This window comes from Sciurus carolinensis, chromosome 10 (assembly GCF_902686445.1).
Source record: "Sciurus carolinensis chromosome 10, mSciCar1.2, whole genome shotgun sequence".
NCBI lineage: Eukaryota > Metazoa > Chordata > Mammalia > Rodentia > Sciuridae > Sciurus > Sciurus carolinensis.
In genome coordinates this window covers 73,099,812-73,113,759 of record NC_062222.1, presented here as the reverse complement: position 1 = coordinate 73,113,759, position 13,948 = coordinate 73,099,812, and the positions used below count along the sequence as shown (strand labels likewise).

At 40.5% G+C, this 13,948-nt stretch overlaps 1 protein-coding gene across 1 annotated transcript in view; it reads right to left on the bottom strand.

The window, feature by feature from the left end:
* The window catches only part of Lin54 (lin-54 DREAM MuvB core complex component), a 75,984-nt gene extending 63,395 nt beyond the window's left edge, over window positions 1-12,589 (bottom strand). The window contains 1 exon segment of the mRNA XM_053743450.1: window positions 12,455-12,589. The gene's annotated coding sequence lies outside the window, so the exon portion shown is untranslated.
* Between the last annotated feature and the right edge of the window lie 1,359 nt (window positions 12,590-13,948).

Sequence of the window (13,948 nt, the reverse complement as noted above, 5' to 3'; positions counted from 1 at the left end):
TGTTCCTTTCCAATCTGCATGTCTTTTATTTCTTTTGTCTACTACACTTGCTTGAGTTTCCAGTGAAATGTTGACTTGAAGTGGGCTGTGGATATAACACGAAGGTAGAGCACTTGCTTAGCATGCTCAAGGCCCTTGGTTCAAAAAAAAAAAAAAAAAAAAAAATCAACACAAAAAGAGATGAAAGCAAACATCACTGCCATATTCCCAGTCTTATCTATTTTCCTTTCCAAAGTTGAGAAAGAACTTCTATTCCCAGTTTACTATTATTTTTAAAATTAAAATTGGATAATTGTAATATGCAGCTTCTGCAACTACTGAGATAATTTTCAATATGTGACTTATTTATTATTATTACTTGCAATGATAATAATAATAATAAGATAATTGTTATTACTGAACCCAGTATTCTAGGCAAGCACTCTACCACTGAGCTATATCCCCAGCCTCCTTTTAATTTTTATTTGAGACAGGATCTTAAGTTGCATAGAGTGTCCTCAAACTTGCAATCCTCCAGCCTCAACCTCCCAAGTAGCTGGAACTATAGGTATGCACCACTGAGCCTGGTTTACAGGAAGGTTTTGAGGCTCAGAATAGGTTGCATTGGGCTATATGGGCTGCACTACAGTAAGGTTTTTGAAACCATAAATTCAAATTCTTTAATAGGTCTAGGGTTTTTTGGGTTCTCTTTTTCTTCTTGAGTGACATTTAATATTTGATAGTCTATGTCTTTTAAGGTATTTATGTATTTCCTGTAAGTTGCCAAATTTACTAGCATAAAGTTATAAATAATATTCTTTTACTTTACTGCCTATAGGATATGTAGAAATGTTCTCTCATAATTGTCATACTGGTAATTTGTCTTTCCTTTCTTTCTTGATTAGCCTGGTTGGAGATTTATCAATTTTATTGACCTTTACAAAGAGCTGTTTTTGGCTTCATTGATTTTTTTATTTCAACTGTACATTTTTCACCTTGCTATTATCTTTATTGCTTTCCTTCTGCTTACTTTAGGATTAATTTGTTCTTTTCTAGAATATTAAGATTGAAGCAGAGACTAGAGTTTAACAAACTGCACCCTAAAGGCAGGCAAATCAGGTGCAGGGCCTGTTTCTATATTGCTCTCCACCAAAGAATGGCTTTTTTACATTTTTAAACAGTTGAAGGGGAGGGATAATATGCGATGGACTTACATGGCCTGCAAAACCTAAATATTTGCTATCCTGGCCCTTTACAGAAAAGGTTTGTCAACCTCTGGCTTAAACTGATTTTAAACCTTTCATTTCTACAGTAAGTCTCTAATATAAAAGTTCTTCCCAAAGCTGCTTTAATAAAATACATTCCCTTATTTCAATGTTTTTATTATTCATTCCAATGTTTTCGAATATTCCTTGTGATTTTGTCTTTGATACATAGAGAAGAGGATGCTATTTAATCCCCAAATATTTGGAGATTTTCTAGATATCTTATAATCATCAATATCTAATTTATTTCATTATTGTCAAGAGAATATAATTCTCTATATCACTTGAAATAAATAAGAGATTTATTTTAGGACTCAGTGTAGGATATATCTTGGTGAATGTTCCATGTATTAATTCAGAAGAACATGCATTCTGTAGTCGCTGAGGGTATAAATGTTAATTAGGCCCAGCTGGTTAATTTTTCAGATCTTCAATAACCTCACTAATTTTTTAGTGTTCTATCAACTACTGAGAGAAGTGTCAAAATTCCAAATATGGCTCAGTATGGTGACACACACCTGTAATCCCTGACAATCCCTAAGTCAGAGGATCTCCAGTTTGAGGCCAGCCTGGGCAAGTTTGAGGCAAAACACTGTCTCAAAATAAAAAATAAGAACTGGAGAAGCAGTTCAGAGGGAGAACACTCCTGGGTTCAATTCCCAAAACTGGAAAGAAAAAGAAAAAAATCCCAAATATAATGGTGGTTTTGCCTGTTTCTTTCTATGCATTTTTGTTTCATATCTCTTAAAACTTTATTATTAGAAGAACACATACTTTTGTTTGTCCTATTAAAAAAGATAAGGAGTAGAAGTCTCTCTTTGAACTAGAAGCAGAGTTCAAACTTCTAACAAGAAAAGGTCTGAATGGTTTGGCCAGTCTCTACATAACATAGGGCTATGTAGAATTTCAGAGCCAGGACAACCCATATGCTATTGAGCAGAACAGGTGATTATTGCCTTATGATTAGACCTCCTTATCTGTTTCAATTAGGGTTACATGCAGGGTGGGTTTAGTGGCCTATGCTAAAAGAACTCTCAAAAGGAGCTTGTGGGCACGGCAGGAAAAGGGTTTGGCTGTTTAGTTACGTGAATCATCACCCTAATTTTATCCCTTAGGACTGGAAGCTGCATATTAGCACATGTGTTGAGTGTGTTGAGAACCACTCAAAGAAAGCAGAGGCTCTTCATAGGCCAAGATTGCTGAAAAGCTTTAGTTCACTTGAAGAGTTACTGGTAAAAGTATGGTGGAAGAAGAATCAACAACATTCAATGCATACTCCATACCTCCAATAATTTTAGTTCACAACATACGAGTTCTAAAGGCAAAGTACATTCCTAGAAGTCAAGAAAATGAGGTTTTCTCCCTCACAGTTGAACATGGTTGAATAGTTTAAGCTTAATGAGAGTTAAAAAGTCACTCATTTTGAAAAGCCTAAAGATTTCTAAACATGTCAACTGTATGCAAAATCCTATCTAGCTGGGTATCGTGGCGCACACCTAAAATCCCAGTGATTTAGGAGGCTAAGGCAAGAGGATGGCAAGTTCAAGACCAGCATCAGTTTGACCCTGTCTCAGAAATAAAAATGGTAAGGGCTGGAGGTGTAGCTCAGTGGTACATCAGCTCTGGGTTAAAAACTCAGTACAAAAAACAAACAAACAAACAAAAACAGCATACCGGGATAGATTCAAACTAAACAACTTTCTCTCAGCAAAGGAAACTATCAGCAATGCGAAGAGAGAGCCTACAGAGTGGGAGAATATCTTTGCCACTCATACTTCAGATAGAGCACTAATTTCCAGAATCTATAAAGAACTCAAAAAACTCTATACCAAGAATACAAATAACCCAATCAACAAATGGGCTAAGGATATGAACAGACACTTCACAGAAGATGATCTACAAGCAATCAACAAACATATGAAAAAATGTTCACCATCTTTAGTAATAAGAGAAATGCAAATCAAAACTACACTAAGATTCCATCTCACCCCAATTAGAATGGCGATTATCAAGAATACAAACAACAATAGGTGTTGGAGAGGATATGGGAAAAAAGGTACACTCATACACTGCTGGTGGGGCTGCAAATTAGTGCAGCCACTCTGGAAAGCAGTGTAGAGATTCCTTAGAAAACTTGGAATGGACCCACCATTTGACCCAGTTATTCCACTCCTCGGCCTATACCCAATAGACTTAAAATCAGCACACTACAGAGATAAGCCACATCAATGTTCATAGCTGCTCAATTCACAATAGCCAGACTGTGGAACCAACCTAGATGTCCTTCAATTGAATGCATAAAGAAACTGTGGTATAGATATACAATGGAATATTACTCAGCTATAAAAAATAAAATTATGGCATTTGCAGGCAAGTGGATGAAATTGGAGAGTATCATGCTAAGTGAGATAAGCCAATCTCAAAAAACCAAAGGACGAATGATCTCACTGATAAACGGATGATGACATATAATGGAGGGTGTGAAGTGGGGCAAGACTGGAGGAAGGAGGGACTCTATAGAGGGAAAAGAGGGGTGGGAGGAGTGGGGGGGACGGAAAAAATAACAAAATGAATCAAACATCATTACCCTATGTAAATGTATGATTACGCAAATGGTATGCTGTTACTCCATGTACAAACAGAAACAACATGTATCCCATTTTTTTAAAATAAAAATAAATTTAAAAAAAAAACAGCATACCCTAAAAAAATTAAAATAAAATAGTTCACTTATTCTCATCTCCACTGGCCCCAGGCACTCCATCCTGATATTTCCATCAGGGCACCTATCATTATCTTGTTTATTTGTTTATAGCCTGATTATCCCTCCCTCAGTTCTTTAGAATGCAAGCTACAAGAGGACAGGGACTTGTCTGCCTTCATCATACCATACCCCTATCCCCAGGACCTAGAAAAGAGCTAGCAAATAGTAATCTCTCAATATAAATCTGAAGAATGAATAAATTAATATTGGAGAAGGGGTGTATCTAAAACTCTAGAATATGCTGGGCTTTGAAAATAACTTTTGGTTGATCTGAATAGAATTTGTTTATATAATGATCCAGGACTCCCCAATACTTTAAAAAACAAATCCACATCATAAGTCATACTAAAAAAGTAAGAAATTCTTTTCAAATAAGTTTTCAATACTCAAATTTAGCTTTTAAACAATATCTTCTACAACTATATTCCATTTAAAAATATACAAGCTTCTCTTAGTTTTTAACTAGTTTATAATTTTTACAGACATTAATATTTAATGCTTCCCAACTCTGTGGAAGACTGGGAAATTAATCAAAATCCTTGCCCTGAAATGGCTTAGAATAGACAAGTCAACAGTATTTCACAGCTATACTTTGGGCAAATTAACCTCATCTCAGTGTTCTACTGTACTGCAGGAAGAGACTATTACAGTAAGCAGTCTATGGTAGGGATAAACAAAATGTGGGATCAAGAACTAAACATCAAATGTTTAAAAAGCAGATGTGATGATGCACACCTGTAATCCCAGCAACTCAGGAGGATACGGTCAGGAGGCTATGGGTCAGAGGCCCATAAACTGGAGGCCAGCCCATTTCAAAATAAAAAAACAAAGAGTTGGAGATATAGCTCAGTAGTAGGGCATCCCTGGTCTCAATCCCCAGCACCAAAAAATAAAATAAAATAAAGGACTAAGGACATAGTTCAGTGGTAGAGTGTTTGCCTAGCATGTGTGTAGCCTTGGGTTCAATCCCCAGTACCACAAAATAAAAATAATAAGATAAAAGACAAATGTTCTATGCTTTTACATTTTTAAAACAGAGTTTCTTATAGAATATTATCACTGTGAAAACACTATTTTTTATGTGTGAAAACACTGTTACAGAACAATCAAGGATGATGGCTGTTTTCAATCTTACACATAATATGAAATAGTGACCTATCAATGTATTACATATGAGCAAGTAATTTGTGAGATGTATGGACAGAAATAATCTAAGTGTTTAAAGACTATACTTTCATACATAGAGCTTACCACAAATACTAATTGGTTAACTATATATACCATTTAAATTTTAGCTTTGATTTCTAAAAGCAAACATCGACAATTCAAAACATAGGTTTAGAACTACCTTTCTCAAATTAAACTGGGAAGAGTAGACTACAAGCAATTAATTCTGATGAAGACTTAAAAGGTCTGTCTTTTTATTTCAATAATATGTTTTTAATGTATACTCTGGATCATCTGGATAACCACCTAATATCCAAAATCAATGATAAGAATATTCTGACAGGCTAGAGACAAAAAAGGGACATATAAGGTAAATGACATTAAAACCAAATGAAAAACAAACCACTTATCCTGTTGTTTAATAAGAAAAGCTCAGCAGTGCTCAAACACAGAAAAGTGGTGTAGGAATTGAGTCATCATAGGATAAATAATACATAGAAAACTGCACACCTGTGTCAAGACAGACATTAGTATATTCACTATGCAAAGAGATTTAGTTTCAGCAAAACATCACCCATCATTCTAAGTTTAATTTGTTTTGTTGGTTTTATAGTTTTGTGTTTATTTTGTTTACAAATTTACTTTTGGGTTTTATATTTTGTTTTGGGGCACTGGGGATTGAACCCAGGGATGACACTTACCTCTTGAGTTATGTTCCCATTACCTTCTTTTTTTTTTTTTCTGAGGCAGGTTCTCGCTAAATTGCTTGAGGCCTCACTAAAGTTGCTGAGGATGGCCTTGAACTTGCAATACTCCTGCCTCAGCCTCCAGAGTTGCTGGGATTACAGGTGTGTACCAACACACCCAGCTTACTATTATTTTACACTTACAAATTTTTTTAAGTTGTTGATAGACCTTTATTTTATTTATTTATATGCAGTACTGAGAATCAAACCCATTGCCTCACACATGCTAAGTAAGCACTGTACAAATGAGCTACAACCCCAGCCCAGTTATATTTTTTAATAAAATAATTTGGTCAAATTCTGGGAATTCACAAGTTTTTTTCCTTTAAAAGAGAACTGTGCATTATTCATGTTTAAGATTAACACATGGACTGGGTGCAGTGGTGCCTGCCTGTAATCCCAGTGGCTTGGGAAGCTGAGGCAGGAGGATTACGAGTTCAAAGCCAGCCTCAGCAACTTGGCGAGGCACTAAGTAACTCAGTGAGACCCTGTCTCTAATAAAGTATTTTTATAAAGGACTGGGGGTCTCACCCTGACGTCTTTGCTAAGGGTCACATTGAGCTGTGTGCTGCTACAGGGGCGTCTTTTGGAGTCAGTATCATGGCAGAAGATATCAAGACCAAAATCAAGAACTATAAGACTGCCCCTTTTGACAGCTGCTTCCCCAACCAGAACCAGACCAGGAACTGCTGGCAGAACTATCTGGGTCTCAACTTGGGATGACCACCGGGCAGAAGGCACATTTCCTGGGAAGATCTGAACTGGTTCCACCCTGCCTCTCCTGTCTTCTGTCCTTCTCCCAGGGTGGTAAAGGGGGACCTGGGTACTCGGTAGTTCCTACCCTGGGCTGAATCATGACTTAATAATAAAAATTCACTGGAAAAGTAAAAAAAAAAAAAAAAAAAAAGGGACATGGCTTAGTGGTTAAGTGCTCCTGGGTTCAATCCCCAGTACCAGGGGACGATTAAAAAAGAAAAAAAAAAAAAAAAAAAAAAAAAAGGAAGATTCAAATCAGAAAGACCCATTTTCAAATCTCAGTTCTCCTACTTACTTATCAGATACTCCCAGGCAATAGCATCTCTGAGACTCAGTTTACTTACAAGGTCACTGGGAAGTTATAAGGTATACTGTAACTCAAAGTTCTTTTAGGTTTCTCTAACTAAATCAGCTTCTCTTTCTGATTTCTGTATTTTTAAAGGTCTTCAAAACTCTCTCAAACACCAAGGCTTATGATTTTGTCATCCTGATATCTCTCCATAGAAATATTAATCTGTTATATATCTTGCAGACTACATCTTTACAATTACTCCATTCCACTGCAAACAACAGAATCCAAATCTCCAAAGTTAAGAGTCTAGTGTGGTATTTTTCAATCTCTTTCTCCTACATTATATTCTACATAAAAGCTACAGGACTTATCTCCTTAGGTGTTTTTCTTTCTTTTTTTTTTTTTAATATTTTTAGTTGTAGATGGACACAATACCTTAATTTTTTTTAAATGTGATGCTGTGAATCAAACCCAGTGCCTCACACGTGCTAGTCAAAGACTCTACCACTGAGCCACAACTCGAGCCCTCCTTAGATGTATTTCTGAAGTTGTTACTCTCCTACTCAAAAATTTTCTGCAACTCTCAGTCTTTTCCACTAAGACCCCACTCAACCTATCCTTCCAAATTTACCTGCAATGATTTTTTTTTTCCCCCAGTGATGGGGATCAAACCCAGGGCCATGCACATGCTAGGCAAGTGCTGTATCACAGAGTTACTTCCCCACCCCTTCAATAATTCTTAAGCCAAAAGCTCCCAGAGGCAATGGTATTAAGGTTATTTTACCCCCTATTCCTAGCATAGGAGATGATCCATAACAGATATACAATACAAGCTGAGTATCCCTTATCTGAAATCTTTAGGACCAGAAGTGTTTCAGTCTTCAAAGTCTTTCAGATTTTGGAATATTTCCAAAACCTTTACAGGATGAGCACCCTATTTCAAAAATTCAAAATATGCCAGGTACACTGGCACATGACAGTCATCCCAGCAAATTGGGAGGCTGAGGCAGGAGGATCCCAAGTTCAAGACCAGCCTCAACAACATAGTGAAAGCCTCAACAACTCTATGAAACCCTGTCTCAAAACACAATAAATCATCTCTGGTAGTTAGCCTGGGCTCAATACCCAGTAACACTCTCCCCCAATCCCAAATGCTCCAAAATCTGAAACTTTTTTAGCAAAGCGTTCTGGAGTATTTCACATTTTACAGATTAAGAATGTTCAACCTGTAATAAATTTGGAAAAAAGTAATGAAAATCTGTAATGCTCCTAAAAAAACAAACAAAATGGACACCATACTACCTCTAGAAGCAAACCTCTTCCTTCATTCCTTTCTAATAAACTTTTAATTATTAATTGACAATTGTTCCTACCACAATAATCTGAAAAAATGGTCTTTTAAGAGAATCACAAAGAATCACAAAAAGATAATTGCCTCTGTAATTAAAAGTAACTAATGAAAAGCATTTTAATCTCCCTATTTTTAATATTTTTAAAATTCTTAGTCTTACTACTAAGTAGCTAGATTGGTATGGACCAAATAATTGCAACATAAAAGCTATAATTAAAAAAAAAAAGAACCAAATTCCTACTGGATAATATAAGATCATCAAATTACTTTTTAAAATTAATAACAATCATTAAAAAAAGCTTCTTAAATACCTCTCAGGTATTTCCTCTAAAAAAAATTTCAGTCCCTCGAAATTGTTGTAAATGAAAGTTCAAAGTTCAAACCATACATACACATTCACACAAATTATTTTCCCTCTAAATAAGACATATAGGGTATGCTACTGTATTACACATATCTTTGTAGGCAATTTTAATAAGGAAATTTACTGCTAAGCATAAACATTACTAGTGGGCAATTCTTAAATATTAACCTGTTTACTCTCATAGACTCTATGTTACTAACCGGACCTCTACTACTAAAGCTAGGGAAAAGCCCTCCCCAGCTCCCCCCACCCTCCGAATTAATGTATAAAAAACTGATTCACATGTAACCTTTCAGTAACATTACTGTTGGGTGCAAGGAAACAGACTGCTTAGGGGGTCCTGCAGCACAATCTAAAGGATCTTCAGAAAACCTAACAAAGGTAAACTATGAACATCATAAAGTCAATCAATTCAATTCTCCTACTCTCTAAACAAAGGGCCAAGAAGTCTAGCATTTAGAATATAACCCAGGTCTCAATTCAGCTTTACCAACAACATACATACCCACATTCAGTTCTTGCATCAAGCCATCAAAACTCTACTTAACAATGAAGGTAAAACTTATGACCAAAAGAGAGCTCCCAGAGCTGTGTTTTCACTTGGATTATAAAACCTACTGCAATATCTTCCATAACTTTACTCTCTAAATTCACAAGATTGGTCGGGGGCAGGAAAGAACTTCCCTAAAAAACAAGGGTATAAAATATGACTGACAGTATCTCAATTGTTATTTGCCAGTTGGCAGGGGCAAAGGGGTTATTCTATGGATAACACAGCAATAAAAGGAAAAAAACATTTTTGATTGCTACAAAACTGGTCCATGCTCAAGAAACGTGAGCATCCACACGCCAACAAGTTATAGACTATGATCTAACACAGACTTAAATGTAGAAGAAAATGTCAATGCTCTGTTCCCCAAAGAAACATACGACCCAGTAAACTGCTGAACACCATCAAACCAACACTCGCCAGAGTGGGTATTTTAAATATTATATCAGGAAATCATGGTAAGTACTAGCGGTTCCTCTAGGCCTCGGCAGCAGCCTTAGGTATAAGAGCAAACTCGAGCCCTCTTAACACTCAAAGAATAATGTTGATGTCATTACACGGCTACTGATTCTTTGCACTCCGGACAAGTCATTCCTTGATCCACAACGCAATTCCTCCCTCACCCATCCGCATCCCCCCAAATAAAGAGATCTCTAGACAGAGACGCCCTCGGATACCCCCCTCCTCCTCTACCTCCAGTGGCTGCCGCTTTCTCCTCCCTCGGGCTCCGAGGTGGGGGCTCCGAAGGTCCCGGGCAATTCCGAACCCGGGCACTGCTTGTTTTGCCAGTGCACTAGAGCTCTGCCCAGTCGCTTCCTTTCCCAGTTTGCCCCCAACTGGAGCGCCAAAGGGTACCAGGGGGCCGAGGAGGGAGCCCGGGTGGCGACGTCGCCGCTGCCGCCGCCTCTGGTATGTCAGGGGCCGGGATTGTATTTCGAAAGATCCGCCATTTTCACCTCGTCATCACCATCACAGCTCAGCAGCTTCCCCGACAGCCGAGCCCGGGCCGCCGCCGCAGCCGCCGCCAGTCACCTCCCCCTTCCTCCTCCTCCCCGCCCCGGCCCGCCCTCCCGAGCGGCGCACACCCACATATCCGGGGAAACCTCCCGCGGGCCCCGCCAACCTTCAAACGCGCACGGGAGGCACAAGTGCTCACAGGCTATGCTCTGCCAGGACCTTTCACCCCAGAACCACACACCCGGCTCCCGCGGGCCCCGCAGCAACGCCAATGGAAGTCGCGCTACCTGCGGGGTCCCAAGTTTGGCATATTTTTGCTCAGAAAAGCCAAAGCCATGAGGAACGCAGCATAAGGACAATAAAGAACCCAAACTCTTTCATTTTCAGAAAAGCACTTGAAAGAGATGGTGGAATGCTTTTCATTCGCTGTGTCCATCTCAGACTCTTAAAAACCCTAACAAGACCTTATTTAACGTCACTTACCAACTTTGTCATTTTACTCTGCCCACTTAACTACACTGATAGGATGAGTTATTTCCATATGCGTGTCTGACCTCTCTGACACCTTTGTAAATTACAGGAAACTATCCTCGAGCAGATACAATGGTCAAAATTCTTAATCTTAAAAAATAGCGTTCTGAACTGTTGCCATTTCCACTTAATCTGATCATTGCAGTTCATTAACACTGACTTCCAATTTGTCACTGGTTTAAGACGTTGTACGCCACTAGATTTAAAACGTACTGATCCATCTGCAAAAATATTCATGAATGCTCAGGTTATAGAAAATATATCTTAGCTAAAATTTTTGGCCAAATGTTGTTAGGACCTAAGTCACCAAATTAAAAACCATCCGCCGCTGGTATATTTGTTCAATATAGTGAAAATATGCAGATTGCTTTAAACAAGAAAAACACTCAATTACCTACCCACCCCTATGGGTAGCTTCTCTCATTGTTTAAAAAGTAACTAAAGGAGAACATAGGTAGTTTTCAGTCATCCAAGAAATAAGAAAGCATAAGCTTCAAGGTTTGTGATAAGCCCAGCATTTTTAAAAATTGGCTATCTTTGCTAATTTCAGACAAACTTAGCCAGAAGCGAAGGAGCTCGTCTGTAATCTCAGAGACTCGGGATGCTGAGGCAGGAGAATCGAGAGTTCAAAGCCAGCCTCAGCAATTTAGCGAGGCCCTAAACAACTTAGCGCGACCCTGTCTCAAAACTAAATAAATAAATAAATAAATAGAGCCGAGGATGTTGCTCAGTGGTTGAGTATCCCTGGGTTCAATCCCCGGTAAAAAAAAGAAAAAAGAAAAGAAAGATTTAATGACCACACATTTAAAGGCTGAATTCTATACTACTGAATTCAACTACCACATAAGCTCTGAAAGACCTATTTGATATGAGCAAATTGAATTAGAAGGTTGCAAACAGGGTCACTGTCTTTCTAAAAAGTTCGTCTAAGAGTAAGAGAGAAGTTGAAGCCAATTCATTTCCCCACTGTTTGAATGACAACTCTACATAAAAGTTGGTAAGGCTCAGGCTTACACAAGTGCTATTTACCAGGCACTCCAAGCTGCGTTTTTATGTGCAGCCTGCTAGACGCTGAGAGTATAAAGTGGTCCTAATTTCTTCATCTTTAAAGTTAATTTCCCCACCGACAGTCCCGTTCACCCGCACTCTGTTGGTTGTTTACCGTTGCTTGGCCAAGCTAGGTCCCAGCCCGCTCCCTTCCCCGTGCACCGCGGGAACATTATGACATTAGGCTGGTGGGCTTCGCGAGGAAAACGGACACATACCAAGAAGAGCTCATACAAAGGGGCGTAGGAAGAACGCGGCGGCCGGCAGCAGCGAAAGGAGGGGCTGGTACAAAGTGACACAGCAGCAAAACCGGTTCCCAGAAACCCAGGGCCGACACGGCCGGCTTCTCCGGCCGAGCTGTGAGCGTGTCAACAGACTCGGGAAACCCTTCCTCCAGTCCGCCGTGCAGGCGGCCGGCAGAGTGCTGGCGCTGCCGAGTGACAGCGCCCTCCGAGTGCCGGCGGGAAGAGGCCGAGACCTGAGGATCCACCGCCGCCTGCGGCCCGGGGATGAGGCCAGGCGGCCCCGCCAGCAGGTTCCCGCTCCCGGCACGGCCCACTGGCCCAGGCTCCCAGAGGGAGCGGTCCGGCGCTCTCCGCCAGCGCGGCCACACTCTGCGGGGGCCGGAGCCCCTTCCCGCCCGCCCGCCCGCCCATAAACCCCCAGTTCCGGAGCTGACACTCACCAAAACCGGCGGCGCCGCCGCCTCCTTCTCGCGCGGCGCTCCCCGGGCTCCCAGCAGCCGCGGCGGCGGCGGCGCCTCCGAGACACAGACCCGGGTTTGTTCAAAATCACGCGCCCAGCGCCATTCCACCGCTGCATCCCATAATACGCTGGGCCCTCCCCGCCCGCGCGCCCCTCTCCGCCCGCCCCTCCACTCCGCCCGCCCCGCCCCGCCTCCCCGCCGTCTTCCTTCGCCCCACCCCTTCCGCGGCGCCTTGCCCCTCCCCTTGGCAACCCGAGCTCGCGTCATTCCGCTAGGCTCGGTGAGTACGCTCGGGCTCCACGTGACTCCAAGTGGGAGCTCTGTCAAAGCTTTCGCACGGAATGTTCCATAGGACAGAGGCTGGCGGGGGAAGAGGCGGGGACCCGGTTCCCGCCTGCAGTTGGGAGCGGCTGCCTCTTGGGCGGGCTACCTTTCCTTGTTAGGAAGTCTACGCTGTAGGTGCGATTTCCAGTATCCTCGGTTTTTTGATGTTCTTAGGTGAGGAAGTGATCAAGGTTGACAAAATACTCAATCTCTTCGATTTTTAGACACGGATTTTGCAAGGGTCGCTAAAAAGACCTTGGGAAAGCACACAGTTAAAACTTATTTTGAAAGAGTCTTTTTGCTCTTTCTGCAATACAGTATTCACCTAAAACTAACATAATCAAAATTATTTGTAGTCACCTTTCCCAACTTTTATTTTTTCCCGCTATTTATAAGATAACAAATGTGGAGTCAGGTAAAAAGGTACTGAGGTTATTCAGTTAACAACTATTTGTGAGACTAGAACTACGCAAATTAGAGAAATACAGAAGTGTGTAAAGGTAAAACGTTGTGGTACAGTCCATAATTGCTAATAGGGTACTAAGAACTGCCAGGTCAACATGAAAGACTAACTGGGGACCACAAGGGGTGGTAAGATGTTGATATGGAAGCATCAATCACTTTGGAATCAAGCAGCCCTGGTTGTAAATCCTGGCACCTCTACTTATTAGTGTTTAAAGTTTAAATTTCTTTTCCCATCTACAAATAAAAACGCAACTTCTCAGGATTCCGAAGGATAAATAAAATTAAAGGTGTCAAGCACATTCTCTGCCTCAAATGTTTAGTTCTATTGGACCATACCATTCTGCCCAGCCTTTATAACCTCAAGGCAAGTGGCATGGAATTGGGAGTCTGTAGTATATGCAAGCAAGTGAGAAAATGTAATGATATACACAGATTTTGTTGGAGATCAGTAGTATGACCCCAGTTTATGAAGAACCTTGAGACAGAGTGGGAATCCTCATGGTGCTAGTGTGAGACACCTCTGGAATGAAGAAGATACCCAAACTGCACTGGGTTTTTAGGAATACAGAGAATCACCAAAAAGGGAGAAAATTTTCCTGTTCATTTTAAAAGGCACTTTTCTTCTCCTTCTCTTTTGTGGTACTGCGAATTTAACCCAAGGTGCTTTACCACTGAGCTACACCC